Source organism: Dasypus novemcinctus, chromosome 9, assembly GCF_030445035.2.
Source record: "Dasypus novemcinctus isolate mDasNov1 chromosome 9, mDasNov1.1.hap2, whole genome shotgun sequence".
NCBI lineage: Eukaryota > Metazoa > Chordata > Mammalia > Cingulata > Dasypodidae > Dasypus > Dasypus novemcinctus.
Window position 1 is genome coordinate 7,791,956 of NC_080681.1, and position 24,377 is coordinate 7,816,332.

Below are 24,377 nucleotides of genomic sequence, written 5' to 3' on the forward strand. Positions count from 1 at the left end.
CTAGAGTTGTTGCTCTCACTTTTCTCTCTGTGGATGAAGCAGAGAATTATATTCCCTACTCAGTGGACCTCAAATTGCAGCAGATGATGGTGCTTTTACTAGAAATACTGTGCAGACCTCTTGATGTTATACCTTTTAACTCTCCTTTCATGCAAAATACAGTGCAATGATGTGCATACTATTATATTTTAATAACATACAGATTAAAAGCTAACAATTATTTGCATGTTTGCAGTTTGAATCCTGTACAATTTTAGTACATTATCTTATTGACTTGTCACAACAAAACCTTATGGTAGAACTTGATGACGAAAAGGAAGGTCAGAGAATGTGGCATTAGTATTGTTCACCAATATGCAGCCCTGCTCTCCTTCTGGGAGCATGGGAGTAGTTCTCGGCTCCTTGATATTAAGTGGGGCCACATGAATTTTGGCTAATGAACTGTGAGCTCAAGTGGCATGTGCTACTTCTGGATAGGAACATTTCACTGCTGCTTAGCTCTCTGTCAGTCTTTCTTTTGCCATGGTGATCATGGAAACAAGTGGGTAAATGCTGAGCCATCAGAAGGAGAACAGCTGCGCGGGAGAGTTGCCCAGACCTGTATCAGATTTTGAGTGAGCAAAATATAAACTGTTCTTGTTTTAAACCCCTGAGATTTTGAGATTAGTTTGTTACTGCAGCTTAACCTGGCCTATCCTGACTAACACAGAGAGATTAAAAGACCCACAGAGCTAGCAGTGCAGTCAGGAATTAGACCCACATCAGTATCCAAAGCCCATGTTCAATAGCCTATCTAAGAAACTCAAGAGTTGACTGTGAGAAATGGAGACTAGAACGAAATTATATCCTCAGTTTTTATATTTCACTTTTAATACAGTAATGATATCATTATCTATGAAGTTGTATGGCATTTCTTCACATCTGCACATGTTGGGCAAAGAAAGAAGCAAAACAGAATATCTTTTCCATTTATGATGGAATGTATATCTCAGGCATGCTGTGAGAATAAGGAAAAATCACACTAAACTTAGGAAGCAAATAGAGTATGTAGCATAGCTGGAAAAGGCAAGCATCTAAATTAAATAGTATTAATTAAAAATAGCAAGAAGTTTCAATAATAAATCCTTCAGAGTAATCTCCGGGAAGCAAGGAGGACAGTATTGGTAAGTCAAGCAGCAGCACGAAAAGATTTAAACACAGATATTGCTAAAGTATACAGCCAAGTTGAGAGATCAAAAGAGGATAATATAGGCAAAATACAAAAACAGTTAGAGTTTTCAGATTACAATTGTGGAAATAGCATAAAATCTTGTATCGAATGAAGACACACGACAAAGGCTCCTTAACTGGCAGAAACAGTCGAGCACAAGCAATGTCTAATGACTGAGGTACCATTTTCAAAAACTGGAGCAGAAGCCACTGTTGGCCTTTTGCAGATTTTGTCACTCAGAGCCGAAGAAATATTACATTTGAACATGGCTCCTAAATTATACAAGGAAATGAAAAACAGCATCTTCTTGGCCTTCCTTACCCACGGCACAATCTGACCAAATTAGGACTTCTTTAAATCACAACATTAATGAAAAGGAAAAGGGATCTCTTTCTTGGGTCAGTAGGAAAAGAAGGAAATAGTGCTAACTGCCGAGTCCTGGTCTATATAGGCTATTGTCATTGTCCAGACACTCTTCCCTTAGGGATGGGTATGGTAAGTGACAAATGTGGTGTTAACAGATCCCCATGGCCTAAAGTTCAGGTCACGTGGGTCCCTGCCAAGGATCCTGTCCCGAGAGAACAGAAGGAACGGGATTGGCCTTGGTGCCTCACCCAAATAGGATGGATAGAGCCCCAACTGCATAACCCCAGGCTGTGGCCAGGGCTCAGGAAACTTCTAGTTCTCCTTATAAGCTCCATTCATGAAAAACAGACCTTTTCCTCAGGGGATCAGCTCCACCACGGCTGTTACATCAGAATCAGAGGCTTCCTCAGCACTGGCTTCATGGCTTTATCTAATTCAACACATTTATAATCAATAACTACAACTTCATATGGTCAAATGTACTGAGCATTCTGAGATTGTCTCTAATTTACTGACACTCTAAACTAGCACATACTCAAAACAATTTTCACTCCACCTTCCCTCACTGGGAAATGATTAAAATATTGTATAAGAAATCCCTCATAATGATGAAGTGTTTTTGCCATCTTGATGGAGCTTCCTTCCCACATGCAGGTAAAAACATTTGGCTCCCTCATCAGCCCTTCATGAGGTGTGAAGAGAGCCCTACATGCCCAGAGAGCAGGGCACAACTCCCTGGTCTGGTGGAGCACCTTTCCCACTCATGCCTTTGGTCGGAGCTGAGTTACATGGCCATGGAGCCAGCCACTTGGAAGGGAAATGCAATGTCACTGTTGTTTTGGAGGCCGTGGATCTTCAGGGCATGTGTTTGTTTGTCTTTTATATTTATTGTGACCTTGCAGACTGGACAGACTTGAACATGTTTACCTGTTGATGGTTCCAGCTGTGATGGGATCATTGATTATTACAAAGATGACACATATGATGATGTCAAGTTCCGGTGACAGGGGATGGTACCCAGCACAGGGGGAGAAGAGAATGGTGTCAGGTAGAGGAGGGACACCTCCTCCTCCTCCTCCATGACCTTGGGAGTCAAGGAGGGGCCCCCGAGTCCCAGGCTAGGGAGGTGCCTGGAGACATCACTGCTCCCCTCAGGAGTCTGGTGCAGAGCCACCACTGCACGCTTTCGGTCACATTCACTTCCAAATGGACACATTTTCTGCTTTGTAAGCTGCTGCCCAGCCCTGCTAGAAGGAAAAACTGAAAAGGATGGCCTCCGCACAGCGCCAAATTTCTAGTGGGGCTGTGCCTATCGAGGTTTGCTATTTAAAGATACGTTCTAAGAGGCACATCTACTTTCCTCTGTGGATAACACCTCCTCTAATCACTGTCACCTCACGACAAGCCCTGGCTCTGCTCTTGATGGTCAAAGTGGCACAGTGGTTTAGACACAGACAGCTCGGGGTCAACATAAACTAAGAAATCCAGGAACACACCTTCAGTACTTAGCAAAGTTCTATTGAGGAACGCTAGCTCGCTGAAGGTAGTTATTAACTACAAAGGGAAAAAGAATAACCTCACAGGAGCAAAACCTGGCAGAAACCTCTTGGCCAACTGACCAAGGGTAATAGCAGCCATCATAAACTGACATCATGTTCTCCTCAGTAAGATGCCCTTAGAACAGGTATTCTTGCCCAAAAATGTGGTATTCTTGCCAAAAAATGCATTACCACAATCTAATGGTGGAAAAACAGCAGACTAACTCAAGTTGAGAGATGTCCTACAAAAATCTGGCCAGTACTCTTCAAAAGAGTTGAAGTTGTTCAACTGACCTTCGACCAGTAACTGCTTAGACCAACTGTGGCCCATCTAGACCATGGAACCCTCCTGAGCGAGAGGAAAAACTATTGACATGCAGCATCATCCATGGATCTCAAGGGAATTATGCTGAAGAAAAAAGTCGATCACCAAAGTTTGCATACTCCATGTTCTATGTGAATGATATTCTTGATATGACAGGCTATAGGAATGGAGAACAAATTCATACCTGCTCTGGGTAAGAGAGAGGAACAGGGAAAGAAAGTGGCTCTTCCTATACACGGGCAGCACCAGGGATCTTTGTGATGAATCTGTTTGTATCTTGAATGTTATGATGATCACACGAGTCTACATATGTGAAAAATTCCATAGAACTAATCACACACACATACCCACACAAATGAGTGCCTGTAAAACTGGCTTCAGCTGAACAAGGTCCCATGTGAAGTTCCTGGTTGTGATATTGTGCTGTAGTTACACAAGTTGTTACCACTGGGAGAAACTCGGTAAAGGGGATAAGGGATCTCTGTATTATTTTACAACTGCCTGTAAATCTACAATTTTCTCAAAAAAGTTAAACACTGTATGGTGGAGTGGTGAAAGACAAGGAAAGATAGAGGAATGGTACTACTTTGGAAGAGATGGAGGAGTCATGATAACGAAATGCCATGTTGGAGTCTCGATTGGATCCTGAATGAGAAGTAGGACATCAGAGGAATGAAGTTTGTAGTTTGGGTGGATAGTAGTGAATCAATGTTTATTGCTCAGTTTTTATCAATGTATTACTGTTCTGTAAGATGCTAGCATAAGGGGAAGTGGAATGAAAAGTACACAAGAATTCTCTGCACTATTTCCACAGCTTTTTATAAGCTTGAAATGATTTTTTAAAATTTTTATTAAAGCAGTTTAATAAAAAGTCACATGCCATACAATCCATCCAAAGTGCACAATCAATGGCTCTCAGTATAATCACAGAGCTGTGCTTTCATCACCACAAACAATTTTAGAACACTTTCATTGTTCCAAACATAAAACACAAACAAAAAAGAAAAAGCCCTTACCTCATATACCCCCTATTATTGACCCTTAGCATTGGTGTAGAGCCTTTGTTACTTTCATGCTAATTAATCAGAAATCTGATAACTGTCTTTAAAACATAAATTGAAGAACTAACAACTGGAACAAGAAAAATTTAAAAAAACAAAGGATGTATCTAATCTCTTAAAATTCTTATCTACGAATTTACTCAGGTTTAGCACCATTTATATCAGCCAATATATAAAATCCCAGGGTTTAAATATCACATCAATACTACTTTCCATTACAGAAGCCTCTACAATCCATTCTCTTAAATTCCCCTGACCTGATTCTTTCTTGAATTTTCAAGTACCCCTCTCTGCTGACAAATGTCCTGGAACACATCATCTCCTGTTCCCCTCTCCTGCCATTGGGGGTGGAAAGTGCAGTTGGCCTTACGGCCACTTTAGATGATTCCAATGAACCCAACCAGGCTACCTCTAGTCTAGATGAGTAACTCCCAGAACTCAACAACCAGCTTTTGAAAGAAGTCAGATCATTTTTCAGTATGATCTGTACAGGTTTACTAAAGTTATCCCACCACTTATCAGGGATGTCGCCACACCCATGACCTTGGAGTCACATTCTCTCAGGTCCGGTACCCTCAGAAGAGGCAGCCAAGTGTTCGCTAGCAGAACCCACCACGCAGGCACGTTCAGCCATGCTCTCAGGCCTAGTCTTCTGAAAGATGTGTGTGGATTTTTTGCCTTCCTTTAAATAAGTATTTTTCCAAGCATGGAATTCAGAGGAGAGGTCACTTCTTCTGTACGGGACTCTGTCTGCTTTCTTTTTATGGTCATTGCTATATCCAGAAGGCCTCAGGCCCAGTAAGCTGTGGGACACTCTGGTAAAGCTCCCAAGAGCAAGCGTGTCCCAGGTTCACTGCTGTCTCATCACCTAGAGCCCCACTCAGCAGCCACACCCTTCCAGTTCCTTCAGTCCCTGGCTTTTCTACTCAAGAAGAAACAGCAACTAATGGCACTCCACTCGTTTCTTCTTTGGGTTCTTATCTGTGCAGCTCTGGTCCAAGGCTGAGTGATCTGGTTTTCATCCATCTAACTGCAGAGGTTATAGCCAGATGGACAGAAGTTTGGACACAGCGGTATGGGAAAACTTCTCTCATAAACCTGACTCGATACATCTGTCCTGCTGGCAGGCAGAAGCCCACCAGGAGTCCAGCTGGCTCTTGACTTTCTCCTAGAGGCTCCATGAGATGAGGAGCTCCCTCATATTCTTCACTCTGACAGAAGCAGGCGTCCTGCCCAAGACAGCCCCAGAGGGCCGAGCAAGTCATGGGCCGGGGTCGCCACGAGCAGACTCTCCCACCCCAGCAGGTATACAAAGAAGACCCAGACATCCAGTAAGGGGAGCCCTTACCTTTTTCATGGCAGCTTTCCCCTTAAAACACAAAAACCAAAACCATAGGTGCTTTTATTTTTTCTCAGGTCCCGGGGCTGGGGACTGAACCCTGGAGCTCACATGTGGGAAGCTGGCGCTCAACCACTGAGCCACATCCACTCCCCTGAGTTAGTTTTCCTTGTTTATTTGCCTTTTTTAGGAGGTACCAGGACCTGAACTTGGGACCTCCCATGTGGGAAGCTGGAGCTCAACTGCTTGAGCCACCTCCGCTCCCCTAGGTTCATTTTTATAGAGAAGATTCAGCCTAGACTCTCAGGTACCTTATTTTCAAGTCAAAGCCCTCTGGCACCAATGACCTTGAAGGAAATCTGCTCCTCCACCCTGGTGTGAAACCCCACTGCACTGCACACTCAGGTGCCTGGCTGGCCAGGGCACCGGCCGTCAGGGAGAAGGGGAACCAGTCCAGGAGGACAGGGGAGGAGCTGGGGGTTTTTCGGTCTTGCCTCAAGGGTCCTGTCACTTTGGGAATGCTCTAAGCTGAGAAGGTTTCCAGGGTCCACTGTCTGCGGCAAGCAAGCAGGCTGAGTTTGTCCAGTTGGCAGGTTCCTGGCCTTTGGTGAAGGTTGGCTGATAACTCTCATGTGGCCGGACCTTAGATCCCCCATCCTTGGGCTCACACCAGAGTCCAGTCACAGCATGAGGGGCCAGGCGGCACCCTGGAGGGGGCCAGCCACTGCCATCACACTCAGCCCCTCCCCATACCTTCTGGGGCATCCAGAAGGTCCTCAAAGGAGGGGCTCGTGGACCCCGGCCACCGCAGTCACTGGAGGTAGGGGGATTAATCCATGGAACTCAGTGACACTTTCCTTCTGTTTATTCTTTATGTTTTAAAGGAATTCTGTGGTCCAGACTTGGTTTCAGGCTCTGTGCACTCAGAGTCAGCTAAAGTACAAAGGGGAAAAAAAAGAGAAAGTAGTGGGAAAAATTAGATTCTTGATTTGTGTCCAGATGGTACTGGACGAAAATAGACACAGAGATTCTCACTGCAAACTTGCCTCTGGTATGAAGCTCCTTCCCCCCAACCCCCCTTTCATTTAAGGTCTTCTTGGTAGAAAAGGGAATAGGAATGGGAAAAATACTGGGAACGTTCATTTTTCTTTTTTCCCAGCCATAGATTGGAAGGCATGCACAGGTTCCAGTTGAGAACGTTTGTGGAACGCTGGGAGTTGTACCACACATGGGGGCCTGGGATAATGAGATTTTAACCAACTCGGAAGAGACCCTCAGGCTGGCCTGAAGGTGGGATGGAGCTGCTATGTTCTGCAGGCAACAACGAGTGTGTGACATGCTGGATGGCACAACCACAGTTGGTCCACAAAGGGCCCAGCCGTGGCCCTGCCAAGAGTGGCCGGGCACTCTCCCTTCTGGGGAGCACCAAGTTCAGAGAGCTCGAGCCCAAGGACACAGGCAGGGCACAGGCCTGAGGGTCTGTGTCCACTGCCTGAAGGGGAAAGCGAGATTTGGCAAATGTGCCGTGCCCCTTCACTTTAGGTGGTGGCTTGGCTCCTGCTGCAAGGCGGGCTAGAAGGTGGAAGGCACACAGTCAGTCCTCTTTGAGGGGGCCGTGAGGAGTCTGGAGGGATTCCATTGCTCAGAAACAGAAAACCCGGCAGGTCTAGTGGTTCTCCTCAGATTCCTTATAGGCCACGAGCTCGATAGCAAGACCAAAATGACCACAGGGTGTCTCCAGATCAGCTAGAGGTTAGTCTAGAATTTACACTATGGTATATACTACTTTGCACTGCACGATTTTATAGATTTTGACAAAACATACAATGGCCTGTATCTGCCATTGCCATGTCATGCAGGACAATTCCAATGTCCCCCCAAGTGCCCATCATCTCTCGATGCTCCCTGGAAGCCCAGTGTCCACGAGCGGCCACGTAAGATGGTGTGCTAAGGTCTAGGCCTGCATCCACGGACAGGCCTCCCCGCGGCACTCAGGCGGATGCCAGTGAAATGAGTGGCCACGGCCAAGGCACTTTCTACAAAGCAACTTTCCCATCATTGGGTTTCTTCCCTAATGTTTAAGTCACTTCAGAGGTGAAAAGACCTGGTTTGGCACTGGGTATGGGAGTGGAGCTAAAGAAATCTGAGCGATAGGGACCAGTCCAGAGCCAGTTCAAAGAAAAGCATCCACCCAACAGCCAGACTGCAAGGTAAGAACTACATCTGGGCCAGTGGGGCTGCCACCAGACCAAGACAGAGGGTGGGCCCCTGGAGAAGCGCAGCCTGGAGCACCTCCTCAGGACAAGGATTTAGAGGCAGGAACCTCTTTATAACTCACCTGGGGCCACATCTGGGCTCAGGCCCTGCTGTTTTCCTCTAGAGTTCAGGGGCTTCAACTATGATTCTGAAACTGTCTACCTTCCTTTAACTATATTAGATATTTTCTCAATTTCAAATCAGCATTAGGGAAGAGATTATTGTAAGGGCAATGCAATCAATATATTTGAACAGAGGAGAATAATAACGTTTTACAATTGACTATGCTTTATACTTGACAAAGCACTTGCATAATCCTTCTCTTCTTTGGACTTCATAATTACCCTGTGATGTAAAAAGGAAATGACTTGACTCTGTAGATAATTAGGATCTGTGAGAGTAGACAATTGTTCTGGTCATTGTATCCTGAGCACCCATTTTGGTAGAGTAGATAGTTCAATGAATATCTGCTGAATAAAGATATGGGTGGATGGGTGGATGGATGGATGAATGGATGGATGGATGGATGGATGGATGGATGGATGGATGGATGGATGGGTGGGTGGGTGGATGGGTGGGTAGATGGACGGGTTGATGAATTGGTGGGTGGGTGGATGGGTGGATGGATGGATGGATGGACGGGTGGATGGATGGATGGATGGGTGGATGGGTGGATGGACGGGTGGATGAATTGGTGGGTGGGTGGATGGGTGGATGGATGGATGGATGGATGGATGGATGGATGGATGGGTGGGTGGGTGGATGGATGGATGGATGGATGGATGGATGGATGGATGGATGGATGGGTGGATGGATGGATGGATGGGTGGATGGATTGGTGGGTGGGTGGATGGGTGGATGGATGGATGGATGGACGGGCGGATGAATTGGTGGGTGGGTGGATGGGTGGATGGATGGATGGACGGGTGGATGAATTGGTGGGTGGGTGGATGGGTGGATGGATGGATGGACGGGTGGATGAATTGGTGGGTGGGTGGATGGGTGGATGGATGGATGGATGGGTGGGTGGGTAGGTGGATGGGTGGATGGGTGGATGGGTGGATGGATGGATGGGTGGATGGGTGGGTGGGTGGATAGAATTTGTCTCATTTTTCAAGCTGGATTCAATTTCCAATTTTATTTACTACTTATTTTCCTCAGCTATAAAATGGCAATAATGATACTGTTTCTGCTACCACAAGGAGGAAAAAAAGACAGCGTGGCTCAATCTCATAGTGACTGAGAACAGTCAGGGCTTGAACTAGGAGCTCCTGATTCCAATGTATTATGGTAGAGGGAGAGAAGACACTAGTTACTGAATGTTTATCTGTCAGGCACTGTTTCCAGGACTATAAAATCCTCATGACAGCCTTAAGAGGTAAGTACTAGTATTATTTCCAATTTACAGCTTAAGAAACTTGAGACTCAAGGAGGTAAAGTAGGAAAACGGGCTTTGGCCCAGTGGTTAGGGCGTCCGTCTACCATATGGGAGGTCCGCGGTTCAAACCCCGTGCCTCCTTGACCCATGTGGAGCTGGCCATGCGCAGTGCCGATGCGCGCAAGGAGTGCCATGCCACGCAAGGGTGTCCCCCGCGTGGGGGAGCCCCACGCGCAAGGAGTGTGCCCGTGAGGAGAGCCGCCCAGCGTGAAAAGAAAGTGCAGCCTGCCCAGGAATGGCGCCGCCCACACTTCCCGTGCCGCTGACGACAACAGAAGCGGACAAAGAAACAAGACGCAGCAAATAGACACCAAGAACAGACAACCAAGGGAGGGGGGGAATTAAATAAATAAATAAATCTTTAAAAAATAAAAAATAAAAATAAATAAAAAAAAATAAAAAAGGAGGTAAAGTGACTTGTCCAAGTTTCCACAGAGGAGTCTGGATTCGAACTCAGATCTGTCTGATTTAAAAACCCAATCTTTTCACCATCTGCCATGTTTTATTTTTCTTTAATAATTGTGCTACAGCCCACGGTTTAACTTAGGCTCACTGTTTGTTTTCTTAATGCTTACCCCAAGTCCAAGACTGGTGGCCTCCCAGGCTCCCCACCCACTGGAAACAAGACCTCAAATGCCTGCCAGAGACTCCAGTACTTCAGGCGGAAGAGCCACCCAAGCGGCTGCCTCAGCTTTAACCATGGACTTATATATACAAAAAAAAACCCTGCAAGTTGGAATAATTTGGCCAAAAATATGGCCGGCCACTGCCGCATTCTAAATAATCAGACTGCTCTCTGGTTGCCCAGATTTTAAAATTCCAGACAGTCTGAAAAACAGCAGGTAATGGTAACCTTTATGAGATTGAGTCTATGGAACCTTTTATGGCTCAAAATAAACTTGAAATGCATGAAGAGCTATTGTGGGAATCCCATTGTAGAAAAACCTGGAGAAAAACGAAAACAGGCCTCCGTCTATATCTTTTCTTTGCCTTTCTTATTATAGTAATCGGTCACCTTCCAGCCACAGAGCAGGTATACAAAACAACTAAGGACTTAAAATTCGGATTCAGAGTGTTCCAATATGAGGCGCACCTGTACCCACCTAGTAAGGAATCAAAACCAGGGTGGAGGAGGACGAAATAGCCTCTATCCTGAAGCAAATGGAAATAATTGGTGGGGCTCTAGCATGTCAGTCTCTAAGATATATTTCTCTATCAGTTAAGGTTCGGCTATAAGTGACAAAGAGCCCAGCCTAAATTAGTCTAAAGCAAAATGTTAATTCATCAGCCCATATAACCTACCAGTCCAGAGGCAGGTCTGGCTTGAGGAGCAGCTAGCTCCAGGGGTTCAGAGCTGCCATTAGCACCCTGCTTCTCTCTCCCATGCTCTCAGTTCTTTACTCTCTGAAGGCTCGGGTTCCCATTAAAGCTCTTTCCCTATTGAAACAAAAGTGGTGACAGCAACTCTAGCTTCTATTGCTTCAGGTTCAAGTTGGGAGGCCAGCCTAGCTGGAGGTATGTCCTTCTGTCCCTCAACTATCTCCCAGCAAAATCTCAGTGCATCTCACTGAACATAGGGTTCTTAGGAAGACGTCCATAAGCTTGAATTGAAATTTTTAAAAAAACATTATTCTTATGGGGACATGTTAGTGCAGGTGTGGTCTATTTATTAAATAATACACAGCATAGTGTGGACTTATCAAGGGGTCTGTGGTTTTCACCTGACAGGCAAAGGGATCCGTGGAACAAAAAAATATTAAGAACCTCTGGCTTAGCAGATCCTGGGTTGGGGCTTGGCTAAATGTCAGAAATAAAGCCCTTAGGAACGAGAAAAGAGGGAGACAGCAAGTAAACAAATAAACGAGGGCCAATAAAAGAGGCAGGCTTGTCTCAATGACCTTGCACACTTAAAGTCACAATTACTCCTTGGAATGCAGATCCCAAATCCTAAGTTAAAAGCGAGCATTTGAAAATGCATACCTTACGTATCTTGAGCTCTAGAACACAGTGCAAAATAGCTTGGTTTATCCTACAAGAATGCTTTCTAATAATATGATTTACAGGTGTGTCTCACTTTACAGTGTGCATCCATTCTTGAAATACCACATACAACTGAATTTGGGATGACTGGCTATTTTTCCCCAAATTTTGGGCACTTAACAGAACACTGCAAAATACATCTTTGGTGTGAGAAATCTAATTTGTTCTCTAAGTTGGGTTGTGGCCTATTGGCTTTTTGTAAAGTGGGGTCTCATAATATTCTTAAAACTCACATACATCTACCCATGCACACATCCCAATATCACATAGCAGTATCTGGAGAAAAGGCATAAAAAACATTTTTTTTCTGAAATTTTTTTTCATATGAGTCCATCCTTGTGGGAACAAAAATACATTTTTTTTTGTTTTTTTTCACTTCTCCAGACTGCATTCCTCCCTAGACAACAAATTCCATAAACAAATGGCCCTTCATCAACTTGACAGCAGAAAGACTCCAGGAGCCAACTCGCTCTGAGCCAACAAACAAAATTCTGTTTCAATAATGTGTTTCCATCGGATCAAAGTTCAAGCTCATGTACATCTTGATGGAACCAATTAGCATGAAGCACTGGTAAGTTAAACAGACTTTACAGCAGGATCCAAACCACACTTGTGGCGTCCTAATGACAGATGCCAAACTAAGCCTGTGCTATGGACTGTTCTAATTTGATTTGGAAATCTTATTTGAACTGTTGATAAAAAGTTGGTATTCAAGCAGTACTGAACTAAAGTTGTGCTTATTAGGAATGTTCTAATAGACTGGAAACTCATACGCAAGCTTTTTAAAAAAAATTTTTTTTAAGGTATTTAGATCACACAAATGTTACATAAAAAATATAGGGGACTCCCATATGGCCCGCTCCCCACACCGCCCACATTTGCCGACATTAGCATCATCCCTCATTAGTGTGGTATGTTCATTGTAATTGATGAGCACATTTTGGAGCATTGCCACAAAGCATGGCTCACAGTTTACATTGTAGTTTACACTCTCTCCCATTCAGTTCTGTGGGTTATGGCAGGATATACAATGCCCTGTATCTGTCGTTGCAGTGTCATTCAGGACAATTCCCAAGTCCTGAAAATGCCCCATATTACACCTGTTTTTCCTCTCCCTAACCTCAGAACCTCCAGTGGTTCTAGAGGCAAGTTTTAAGAACAGGTGCTCTCTTCCAGCTGAAAAGTTCTAGGCAAACATGATCATGACATAAACTTCTGAAAGCTGGACTGAAAGCTGGGCAGAAAGGGCCGAGAGAACGTAGCTTAGGCCTCTGCATCGTCAGGGTCTCTTTTTCAAGCAAAATTGGGGGCGAGGGGGACACAGATTGCAAAGGACCTGCAAGTGCTTGTTAATTTATTTCACCATCCCCTGCTGTCTCCCTCGGGGAGGAGGCAGGGGCAGTTTTTCCTGGAGGAAGTAGGTAACTATCTATTTGATGTGGTTTCAAGGGGCACTGACGCTCAAACCCAGAGAACTTCTCCCCCACAAGCACTGTCGATGCACAATAAAGCTCTTTCCACAGGAGTCACGTGCTCTGCTCCTCAGATTAAAACCCAACTGATCCTCAGAAAGACAATACGCTGGCTTCGGTCCAGTAAACACGTAAATCAGGGACGCCAGAGCCTTTCCTGAGAGGAAGCAGTGATGATCCAAGGAATATCAAACATTCATTATGGGGGAGCAGATGTGGCTCAAAGGGTTGAGCGCCCGCCTCCCACATGGGAGGTCCCGGGTTCATTCCCAGTGCCTCCTGAACAAGCAAACAAACAAACAAAAGTAAAACGAATGAGGAAACCAACACAGGGGAGCCGATGTGGCTCAGGGGTTAAGCACCTGCTTCTCACATACCGTGACCCCAGTTCAATCCCTGGCCCTGGTACCTCAAAAAAAAAAAAAAAAAAAGAGAGAGGGAGAGAAAGTAGAGCCAGAAAAGGTACCTGGGGACCTGGGAGGTACCCAGCAAGCGATGAATGAACTAAGAGACAAAACGTCAGCCAGCATTTTCCCAGATCAGGGGTCCACAGTGAAAAAGAGAAGAACCCCATTTCTTCCCATCTTATCTCCTGTCAATCATGAAACGCTCTTATCCCACTCGCCTTTCACATCCGGGGCCCGAAGGTTCAGAGAAGCTGCCGACAGGAAAAAAGGATTCCCCCAGGCTTGCAGAGCGCCCGGAGCTGGCTGAGAGAACCGAGGGTGACAGCACCTGATACTCTGTGTGCCTTACCTCGCCGCTCTCTCCCTCAAAGACTGCCATATGGAATACATCTTGAAAACATGAACCACCCGCACGTGTCCTCACTGCCAGAACTCTTCTCTGTATCTACACTTTGCTTTGTAATCCTAAGCCAGGTCCCGGCAGCAAACCCCAGTGCACCCCAGATGGGAAAGATCAGGAAATGGCCCGTGTGGCTCCGAGTTCCCCCAGGCGGCTGGCCCACCTGTGCAGGTCTGAGAGCTGAGCTGAGAGCTCCGTGATAGCCCAAGAATCCAGATGCTGCTTATGAAGGCGTCTCAAGTTTGTGCTGCTAAATTAATTTGTCCAATTACAAGGGGGGGAAAAATAGGCTCTGATAGCTCTGTCTGCAGTTTCCCTCACCCCTGAGGGATCCAAAGCCCATCCAAGGTGCTGGAGAGCCTTTGCGTGGCTGGACTTCTGCCTTGGCGGGTTTCTTCACCCGTTGGCTCATACTTTAACAGGCCTTGACTGAGCGCTGTGCCCGGCCCCGTGACGGCTGCCGGGCCTTCAGGGCGGCCCCCAGGAGACGGAACACAGGCCAGTCAGGGCGAGGCAAGCGGCCAGCTGGCAACAGGAGCAGACATACCTGGCAAGGTGGCAGCAGGGGGAGCAGGTCACAGCCACGAGCGAGGCTAACTTGCCGAGGAAGCGTTCGCCAAGACAGGCCAGGCTCGGCTTTCATCTGCGCGCTGGGATCCATCAGACTCAAAGCACAGCAGGAGGCTTCCTTCCGGGATGAGGCCACACCACATCACACGTCCTTCCGCCCAGGGCAGTGCCTGCCGCGGGGGAGGCAGGTGCTTCTGAACCCGGAGCGTGTGCAAGTCGTGTGCAGCCTGGTTGGGGCGCTCTGCAGACCGCCCCGGCTGAGGTCTGGGTGCCTTGGAGGAGGAGGGGAGGCTGGCCTGCTTGCTGAAGATGCTTGTCTTGCAGGCAGTCGCTTGCTGATTCACGCACAAATATTTATACGGTGCCCGTTGTGTGCACTGCTCTGGGGGCCGGGGTGGAAAAAGGACAGAAAAATCACCGGTATATTCATTGCATTTGATGGGTACATTTTGGAGCACTGCCACACAGCGTGGATTATAGTTTACATTGCAGTTTACACTCTCTCCCAGTCCACTCAGTGGGTTATGGCAGGCTATATAATGTCCTGCATCAGTCCCTGCAATATCATTGAGGACAACTCCAAGTCCCGAAAATGCCCCCACATCCTTCCCTCTTCCTGTCCTCAACAACTCCCATGGCCACTGTCTCCACATCAATGATATAATTTCTTCCATTGCTAGCAATGTGCCACACTAATGAAAGAAGCTGTCAATGTGTGATGAGTGCGGGGTGTGGGAAGTGGTATACAGGAGCCTCTTTTATTTTTTAATGTAACATTTTGTGTGATTTGTGTGTCTTTTAAAAAAAAAGATAATAAAAAAATAAAAAGAAAAAACAAATCACAGGCCTGTGGAGCTTATATCGTAGTGCGGAGTATCAGACAACAAAGAAGAATAGCAAGTGCTATGACTGTTTGCCCGTCCCTGTTCTAAGCACTTTACATATTTCATCTCCACCGTCATCCCGTGATTTGGGTACCATATCCCCATTTTACAAATAAAAAAAGCCTGAGGCACAGAGAGGTTAAGTCACTTCCCCAGGGGCACCTCTAGGAAGTGACAACTGTGGATTTGAGATCAAGTAATACGGAGCCCATACTCTCAACAACTAAAGTCCACCGCAAAAGAAATGTCAGTTATATGTTAGGTTGGAAGGTATTAAGTTCAGTAAAAATAAATAACAAATAAATGGACGAACACACTAAGGTGAGGCAGTGAGCTAGGCAAATATCTGCGGGAGGAGAATTTAACAGAGACCAAAGTGCTAGGGCAAAGGCCCTGAGGGGGCCTGCCTGTAGTCTTAAGGGGCTGCGGTGGAGGGGAGTTAAGGGAGGAGATGAGCGCCAGGGACACGGGCTGGGAGGTCACTTCACAGGCTTGGAGGGCATGACAGGGCTTGGCAGGGAGACGGGGAGCCGCGGGGGCCGTCAGGCTTCGGGCAAATCCTTCCAGTCTTCCTTCTTCTGGCCACAACCACCCTGCCCTGCTCCCTTGGGGCTGCGTGTGGTCATGTGACTAGTTGAGCCAAGGTCAGTGGTGACCGGGTCACATTCAGGCAGAAACATGACGCACTGTCCTTTAAGCTGGCACCATCCTTAGGTTTGCGCCGACCTTCTCCCTCCTTTCCGATCTTCACGGGAACCTCCTTGGACCTGGCCCCCGAGCGGCCGTGGGGAGGGGTCTCTGCCGCCCTCCCCTGGACGGGCAGTGGGAGCGTGGAATGCACCTGGCTGGGCTAAGCCGCCGAGATTTTGGTGTCATTTGTTCCCTCTGCATTCTCTAGCCCAAAGTGACCGGCGCAGGTGCCCAGAGAGAGTCTGGGGAAGAGGAGATGTAGCAGGCTCATTGGGGCGGCAGCCGAGGTCAGAAGAGAATGAAAGGTGGGAAGGCGGAAGCAGAGAGCACGGTTATTGCCACAGCCCAGGATAGAGACCGGGATCATTGCCAACACGGAGATAACGAGAAAAGATTAGATTCTTCACCTATTCAGTGGAACCACGAGGATTTGCCACTAAATTGAATACTGGGTGAAAAAGAATGGAGTTGAAGGTGACCCTGAGGTTTTCAGTGTGGGCCCCTGGAAGGGTGAATAAGCTCTCAGCCCTCCAAACCCACTCCCCCCCCACCGCACGCATCCGCACCCACACACATGCGGTTTGAAAGAAGGACTCCATTGCGCATTTGACAGGAAAAAATGCCTGAAATTTCACCATGGAAGAATCATTCCTCTTGGATAAGCAATGCCCTTTTTTAGGCAGCTTATTTCAAAATAAAAATACCCACTAGAGACGTTGCCTTAAGGTGGATCAATTTATTTGAGCAACTTGCAAATCCAAGAAACCCTTGGAACCGTCCAAGTTTCTTGTCTCATGTAAAGAAACCACCACCCAGAGAGGCAAATGACCTTGCCCAAGGTCATGTAGAGTACAGGTGAGGTCAGAGGGAAGGCGTCTTGACTCCCAGCACAGTGCTCTCTCTCCAGCCCCTGCAGCCTGCACAGGAGAGGCCCTGACCATGCCTGGGCCGTGGAGGGTGCATGGAGGAAAGGGGAAGGAAACGGAAAGGAGCATTCTGTGCGGACCAGATCTGAGCAGGAGTCTGGAGCCTTCTCCTTTAAGGTTCCAGATCCTTCCATGACTTGAATCTTGACTCCACTGCTCCTGATCCAAAGACCAAATCCAAGAAGAAAAATGATCAAAATGAAAAAAAATACAACCTGCTCAGCTTTGTGTGGTGTGTGACACCCTCTCTCTTGTTTGGTGTTTCTCGGCCCTGCCAGCTCTGTGCCATTCTTCTCGCACAGCATTCTTGGAGCTGCTCCCCATGGGTCGGGCGCAACTAAAAAGAGACAGACAGACAGTGCCAGCACGCCTCTTGGTATCCTAGCACACTGTATCCTAGCACACCAGCTAGGATCGTTTGTATTATGCATTGCTATGTCACACTTTAAATTCGCAAATGCCCGGCTATAATTTTTATTAGATTTTTATTATTAGTTGTCCCTTTTAAAACAGTTATTTGAAACCATTAGCATTGGAACCCCTCTCTGACTTTCGCAAACCTTGGACAATGCCCATTTTTAGTGACTCTTGTCTTAGACCTGCTCTGGGGTCTAGGGAAGCCAAATCACCTTTTAAGGTAATCAGCGATAAGAAATTACCCAGGACTGGCAATGTGGGGAGGGACAACACAAGATATTTCGACCTGAATCTCCTCTTCTGAAAGAAGGCAAAGAATAACCTGAAAGACAAAAATACTGCAAATGAGATTCACAGCCTTAGAAGCCAAATCACAACCCTCAGAGCCATCGGCAACCAGAGGGAGGGCTTGTATTATATAGGGGGCCACAGTAAATGGAAAATACGTAGAATAAAAGGAAATCATGTTAACTTTCCTTTCTGAAGTTTAAAGGAAGATCCGCATTACATAAAAGTACTGAAAAGTATATCAACACCTATAAAAATGTTGGCTAAGACAGGGTGGTTCCAGTGATTTTGCTTTCATTAGAAAAGAAATGTCCCCATAAAAAGGCATGATCTGTGTCTCATTCCTCTGTTGAAAGATCCACAAATACTGCACTTGATGTCCTGAGTAAACCTCCCTTCCTTCCAACGCAAACCAATTTTGTCCTTCCCTGCACATGTGCAAGCAGTTTGGAAAGGCTGCTCCAGCTGCTCCAGGTACACTGTGGCACTGCACATCGATCCTGGACCAACAGCCTACTTCATACATTAACTGTGTTTTAAAGTCCATTAATGACAATGCCATATGTTCTGTCTTCAGTTTGTACCTTTATCCCACCTAACAAATCCCAGTTGTTACTAAAGAACAGGGTTTAAGTCCCGTGATGACCAAGATTTCTCTATAACTAAGTGATCCCAAGCAATGGCCCATTTCTTGGAGAAATTTTCCTCAGTTCAATTTAACAACCGTCCTTGAAGACAAATTTCGCCAGCTACTCTCCTCGGTACGGCCGAGGCAGAGATTGAAAGAGCCAGAACCCCGATCTCAGGGGGCTCGAGATTTGAAATGACAAAATTCCAATGCAACCAAAGACTTGTGGTTACTCCTTGAGGTTTATCCCGATAGGACTTAATAGAAGATTCTAAGAGCAGTTTAGATTGTTTTCGTCCCTTCCCCATTTCTGCAGCTTTCTGGTCAGGGGCCTTTTGCCTCGCAGATTCTATTGCCAGGGTGGCGTCCTTCAGCTGCTGCTCTTTCCTCTGTGATGAGATGTAGACTCATTTCCAACTAGGGTTTAGCGGGCCGCGACATCACCTTCCTTATGCCCATCAGGTCTGGCGGTGTGCTACTGGCACTGCCACCACACAGCAGAGCCTGGCTCCTGTGCCAAAGCAGCGTCCAACGCAGACTTTAAACCAGCTTCCCGCCCATCCAGGGCGATGGCCTCCATCACACACTGGGGCTTTTCTTTCTGGGCCTCTTGTGCAAGCATTTTTTCCCTCACCACAAACTATTTGTCTTTTTTAAAAAGTGAATTCGTTGCTCCAACCAACTTGGTATCTGGCTCTGGGTCCAGAACTTAAGGGTAAATGGCGAAGCTGAAATGTGTCTCTGGATTCTGCGGTTTTGAAGTGGTTACTCTTTCCAAACCGGGGTGGGCCCTCTGCAGAACTGTCAGGTTAGCCAAGCCGCCTTCTCCCCCAGTCGCGGGCTCCTAACCCATCCCCCTGGCCTTATCTGAGCCAAAGCAAAGGCATCTGTGGAGTCAAACCCCGGCCCATCTACTTACTAAGCACTCACAAGGTGCCAAGAAACATCAGCGTCTTGCCTACATCTCCATCACCATCCCTAACAGAAATCTGATGCTCAGAGAGGTTAAGTAACTTGCCCAAGGTCATAAAGATGGTACATGGCTCAGTCAGGGTAGGCTCAAGCCCAGGTCGAATAAGGAACCCTGAAGGTCACAGGCCCAACCTCTGCGTCTACACGGCCTTCAGTCAAACTCCAGCCTCAGTCTTTACGCCACATGGAACAAAAAAGCATGCTCATCTGAAAAAGGCAAAGAAGAAAAATTCTTGGAAAATACATATATAGCTCGGCTTCCACCTAGTTATTCACGGTCCTCCCATCATGTCACAGAACCCCAGGACCCCTGCCTCCGCCCCCCCACCCCCACCCCCCGGCCCTGGGGCTCAAGCTCATCGCCTGAGACGCGGCCACCGGAGGCAGCTCAAGGCAGACACCTGCTCCGTGGGGCCGGAGCAGCCCGTCTGTCAGGAAAATGCCTTCCCCGAATGCACTTCCTTCTTAATTAAAATAACATTTTGAAAGTAAAATTATACAGACTGCAGAATAAACAGTACAACAATAGCTGTGATTAATCTGTAAGAGATTGTATAATGTGATGCTAATAGGAAGACGTAAACTCCTGCTGAAGATCAAAGTCATCTCTGCACATGGAGAACTTTTAAAATTAGAATGCCAATAAATGAATCTCCATCCTGAAAAAAAAAGAAAAACAAGCTCTGCAGGCTTTGCAAAATGAGGGAGAAAAGAGAGCCTGAGGACATTGCAGAAGCTGGGTGTTGGGAGAAGAATTCTGGGGTGAAGCCGCCTCTTCTGTGGTTCCCAAGCATCTGGCAGCCCCTCTTTCTCTAACCTTGCGACAGTCCCTGAGGCCTCCTCAGTCCATCCAAGTACAGTGGCCTTCCATCTGGCTCTCCCCGTGGCAGGGCGTGGGCATGTGGGCAGTGGGCTGAGCACCCACCGTACTGAAACCTTCATATGCCTTAGAGGCAGGTAGAATTCTAATCTGCACATGTTCAGGTCAATAAGCGACAGAGCTGGAATTAGGAACCCAGGTCTCCCTGGTCTCTTTTTGCCTGCATCTTCTCTTGGGGAGGGGTATTCGTGAGGAAAGAAAGTGCAATGATGCGTGTTTTAGTCACATCCACAGAAAAGCAAATAGAGAACGGAATAGCGTGCTCGTAAACGTCATTCGGTGACGTAACAAATGAGAAGGGGGCGCCTATGGAAATGTATGCCGTTTGTCTGTGAACAACCATAAAACCTAAGGAAAATTGTTCCAGGGCCTGCGTCACATCTTGTGCCTCCCCCAAATATCTCCTTAATTCCATTTACCAATTACCTCTTGCAGCATTCGATTCAGGTGACCCCAGGAGGGCTGCTCCTTGGAGCACTCACACTTTGGCAGGAGGTGAGGTCCTGATTGAACAAGACTGTTTCAATAAAGCGACCCCTGCAGGGGCGGGCGACGGCGGCCGCCTCCGCTGCACAGCAGCTAGGCCTGCAGCCAGCGCCACACCGAGGGGCACGCCTGCAGTACCTGAGAGGGGTCGCAGGAGCTCCCCGCTGGTCTCCAAGCGCTGCTTACGTCACAGCGACCGCAGCCCAGGCCCGAGCGGCGCCAACCATAGTGGAATTCAGTTAGTCGGCATGGTCACAAAAAATGAACTGAGAGACCTAAAACAAGGTTCTTTAAAACATTTTCTCCATCCAGGAGATGACAAAGAGAGTTCTGCAGGCTGAAAGCAAAGGACAGCAGACAACAGTTAGAACCCTCCTGAAGAAATAAAGATCTTGGGGACGTCTAACGACGTGGGTAATTATATATGCCAAACCACTGTGTTTTATTTGTTTGTAATTCCCCTTTTTACTTCCTGCAGGATCTAAAAGGCAAATCCGTGAAATGGAATGAGAGATCAGTGGTTGTGGTCTCATAATGTTCATCCGTAATGTGTTACAAGAACTACATAAAGGGAAGGTGCTGGAGGGGAAGATGAACATAATTTGTGTTTGCTATTGAAGTTAAGAGTATTTTGGATTCAGGGGCTAAATTTAAGCCTCATGGTAACTGCAGAGGAAATACCGGAGAATATGCAAGATCAGAGGGACAGAAAGTAGAGTCCAGCTTGCCAGGGGCAGAGGGCAGGGGGAAGTGAGAGTCAGTGCTCTGGGCATGGGGCTTCTGTGTGGGGCGGGGGACGTTTTAGCAGTGGAAGGTGGTGAGGGCACTCCAAGATAGTGAAAGTGTTTAACGTCATGGAATGGTCTGCTTGGGAGTGGCTGATATGGGAAAGTTTATGTTGTACATATGTTCCCATAATTGAAAAAAAAAAAAAAGAGCCACTAAAGAGACAATGACAATTAATATGTGACTCTGGACAAGATCTAACAAGGGAAGAGGAAAGGCTCAAAAAGACGTGATTGCGACATATAAAAAAATTGGAATATAGACTAAGTTTTATGTTAAATTTCTTGAATTTGATAACTGCGCTTAACTAAGGTGGTTGCACAAGTGAAAATCCTTGTTCTTAGGAAACGTACACTGTGGTATCGTGTCCAAGAAGCAAGGTGTTTACAGCCTATACTCAAGTGTTCAGAAAATGGACTAACAGAGAGGCAGATAGATGAACAGATAGATAGAATGATATGGCAAATGTGGCCATATGTTAAAATTGGTGGATCTAGGTAACCAGGATAGGGCATGTTGGAGTTCTCTCTATGGGGTTTGTATTATTTTTAAACTGTCCTGTAAGTTTGAAAGTATTTCAAAATAAATAATTAAAAAAGATAATTCCCCCCAATAACAGTCAATTAGGCACCCTTCTCAGGAGCATGGGCTTTGTAGGCCAAGAGACCAGTTTAGTTACTTGCTAGTTGTATCATCTCAATTTATTCATTCATGTAATTTGCCTTTATTGAGAACTGACTCTACTCCAGGCATTGTGGTGGGTCCTAGGATTTTAAGTTCCTAGGGATCTTAAAGTTTACTTGGGATAGAAGACAATCGACAATTGTGAAAGTGTAACAAATGTGTGTATGCACATATATGGGTGTGCACACACGTGTTCATGTACACTATTTTGTATTTCCCAGCATGTGACCTCCCCTCATGCTATCGTAGGCATGTGGTTCTCACAGGGGACCTTGGAGGTTGTTGCCCCCGGAATGCAAAAAGGAAGTCTTTATTCAGTTCTCCACATCCAGGAAAGGATTTCTGAATGCAGAGCAAGATAAAAATTTGGAAGCCAGGCATTCTCAAGAGAAGAGAGTTTTCTGAATCCCTTAGGCTCCTATTAAAATGTCAGGGGTCAGGCTTGGAGGTCTTGATTGTGGAGTTTACTTTAAGCCATATGGTCGAGAAAGCCCAGGGTGTGATGGAAGAGGAGTTCTGACGTGAGAAAAAGAGGAGTAAGGGCACTCCCCTTTAGCCCCAGAGAGGAGAGCAGGAAGGAGGAAAGGATTGGCCAGGCAAGCATTGCCCAGGGCCCTTCTCCCACACTCCTGTGCCTGCATCTCAAGGTGGGAGTGGGCATTGAAGAAACAAAAAATGCATGCTTTCTTGGATTCATGCTTCTGGAAGATAAGTCACATATACCTTGGCGCCTCAGCCATTGTGCTACAGGAGAGAGTCTGGCATTGATGGAGAGGCCTCGTCAAATCCTACCCTCTGCTTCCCAGCCTACAACCCTGGCCCCACCTTCAGATGCCCCATTTCCACACTGGTATCAACATTTATCTGATTGGGCCAATCAGGATTCAGGGTAATCCAGGGGACCCCTTCCTCTACTTCATCCCCCTATCCAATCATTCCCCACATCCTGGAAAATTTATCCCCTAAACTTCTTTTGAAAATGTTTCCTCTCCATACTTAACTCCTGTCTTAGTTTCCAGGCTGCTTTGACAAATACCACACAATGGATTGGCTGAAACAATGGGAGTCTATTGGTTCATGGTTTCAGAGGCCAGAATTCCCTATCATGGCACTGGCTTTTAAGAGGCTGACTTCCTCCCAGGAAGCATTCTGGCTGGCCAGCAGTCCTTGAGTTTCTTGGTTTTCCTGTCATATGGCAATGTCCTCTTCTTTCTTATCCAAGTACCTTTAACTACCAGCTTCCAGCTCATCACCAAGGCTTTCTCTAAGACTTCTGGGAATAGGATCATGACCTATCCTGATTCAGTTGGCCACACCTTAACTAAAAAGAAAAAAAAAACTGAAAGGTTCTATTTTCACCCACCAGAATGGGTATTTAGTCAAGAACATATTTTGATTCTGCACCTCAACTCCCCTTGCCCAACTCAGGCCACCATCCTTGTTCACCTGCACAATGACCGGAGATCCCAGGCAGTCTCCTGCATTTGGTCCTCCTGACTGTAATCCAGGCCCTCCTTGACTTCACCTGAGACTGCTCCTGTTTCATCTCCTGCCACTTCATGCTCCATTAATTCAGAACTGGCTGCAGCGTCCTGCATACACATGCTATTTCACATTGCCTGCCTTGATTCAAGGTCATTCCCTCTATCTCAAATGATTCCCTTCCCAACGTTTTTCCTACTGTGTTTACTCATCCTTCAAAGCTCATTTTAAAAAATGTACTAAACATATGCTCTGAGCAATACAGTGTGCCACAGATGCACCTAAAAAGGGTACCCAGTCTTGACTTAAAGGATCAGAGAAGCACCCCATCAGCAATGTTATCTGAAATTCCAACAGATGAGTCCCAAAGGAAGAAGAACAGGGCAGGTGAAGGAGGAGGTGGAAGGGAGCAGTGGTTGAGCACCTGCTTCACATGTATAAGGTCCTGGGTTCAATCCCTGGTACCTCCTAAAAATAAAAAATAAAAATACAATTTAAAAACAAAACAAAACAAGGAGGTAAGGAAGTGGTGATAGTTTTTGCAGCATTTTACAGTATTATAGCATTGGAAACATATACAGGACCTAGTGGCTCCAGCATAGTTTGTTTTGTGAACTGAAAATAAAAATTTACCAAGCTTGGAGATGGAGAAAAAGAAAAAAGAGAGAGAGAAAGAGGAAGAAGCAAGATGGACAGATGAAGGGACACGAGGGGCCAGATGACAAAAGACCTCCTAAGTCACTTTAAAGAATATGGAATGCCCACGAAGTGCATTAGGATGACAACGAAGAATCCCTGAAGCTCCACGTTGGTCAAATTATCCATCCCCTGA

The 24,377-nt window shown here is 46.4% G+C and overlaps 1 long non-coding RNA gene across 1 annotated transcript; it reads right to left on the reverse strand.

Moving 5' to 3' along the window:
* Positions 1-4,271: 4,271 nt before the first annotated feature.
* Positions 4,272-14,792, reverse strand: LOC139439642 (uncharacterized). The gene is made up of 2 exons (XR_011649594.1): positions 14,400-14,792; positions 4,272-6,772 (listed from the first exon to the last, which is right to left on the reverse strand). It is a non-coding gene; the product is annotated as an uncharacterized lncRNA (long non-coding RNA).
* Between the last annotated feature and the right edge of the window lie 9,585 nt (positions 14,793-24,377).